The sequence below is a fragment of the Sinocyclocheilus grahami genome, unplaced genomic scaffold, assembly GCF_001515645.1.
Source record: "Sinocyclocheilus grahami isolate Dianchi unplaced genomic scaffold, SAMN03320097.WGS_v1.1 scaffold563.1, whole genome shotgun sequence".
NCBI lineage: Eukaryota > Metazoa > Chordata > Actinopteri > Cypriniformes > Cyprinidae > Sinocyclocheilus > Sinocyclocheilus grahami.
The window spans coordinates 1,039,685-1,040,796 of record NW_015505742.1 but is presented as its reverse complement, the minus strand read 5'-3'; the positions used below and the strand labels follow the sequence as shown (position 1 = coordinate 1,040,796).

The 1,112-nt window shown below is 37.4% G+C and overlaps 1 protein-coding gene across 1 annotated transcript in view; it reads right to left on the bottom strand.

Moving 5' to 3' along the window:
- nrp2a (neuropilin 2a) overlaps positions 1–1,112 on the bottom strand; it is a 79,680-nt gene that overhangs the window by 77,548 nt on the left and 1,020 nt on the right. The window lies entirely within an intron of this gene.

The following is a 1,112-nucleotide window of genomic DNA, read 5'->3' as shown; positions in this document are numbered from 1 at the left end:
CAAGAACACCATTAATATTATGTTTATTATCACAATACCTCACTAACTAAGAGGTTTTGAGCCAAACGACCAATTACAAAAATACTTATTTTCTCTTAATAGCTGTTGACGTTCAAATTAACGATGTATTGTTGACGATATCTGTGAAAACAATCTCCTGTGGAAACTTGGACGACATTGTGTTGCTGCAGCCTTATCACTTCTGCTTATTTGAAAGCTTCTAATGAACCATTGTTTTGTAATTCCGGGAGAAATGGGCGAAACACGTCGCAATTAACACTAATGCAATATATAGGCTATACGCGCGCTCTGACTCCGTTTTCCCGTGAAAACCCCTTATGAAGACCAACAATAACCGACAACAAGCACGTTTCAAAACGTGGACAACGACTGTGTACGCTACTACGAAACGGTGAGGAACCAAATATACAGACACCTCTGGGTCGACTTTTTAAAGGAATCTTTGTCAGTAAATTTCATCTGCTGAGGGTAAACCTTATCTTTTGCCTTTTCTGGCTCAGATATCTAACCGTATATTTGTGATATAATGATCGTCGTTACAGTGGTGAGTAGCCTATTCCTTATTTGACACTATAACTGAACAATACTCACACGGTAGGCTACTTTAAATCCATCAGTATCTATCGTTCTGCATACACATTGGCTACGGCAGTATATTTTGAGGTAGCCTACCTCGGAATACTTCAAATATGTTACATGAATATCATAATCATTCAGTTGCTTACATATATAATACTATATAACTCTGCCATGATATCACCAGAAGCGCAAGAAACTTAACATAACGGCTAAGTCAGATGAACCCTGCTAGCTTAGACCCCAAAATCATCTTCGTTATACTCGCGAAGTGATGTTTTCTGGAAGGGCTACACTGAATATGACTTAATTTCACGTTCTGGTTTCTGCTGTTCTCTCTTAAAAATGGTTTATATTCTTTAGCTAGGCTATGTAAAGTCCCATTTGCTGTTGCCTATTTACATGGTTCTTTATAGAAAAGGTTATTTTGATGTTTAGATTATGGGTATTTATATCTACATATACACTCTAAAAAGTGCTGGGTTGTTTCAACCCAACTCTGGGTCAAATATGGA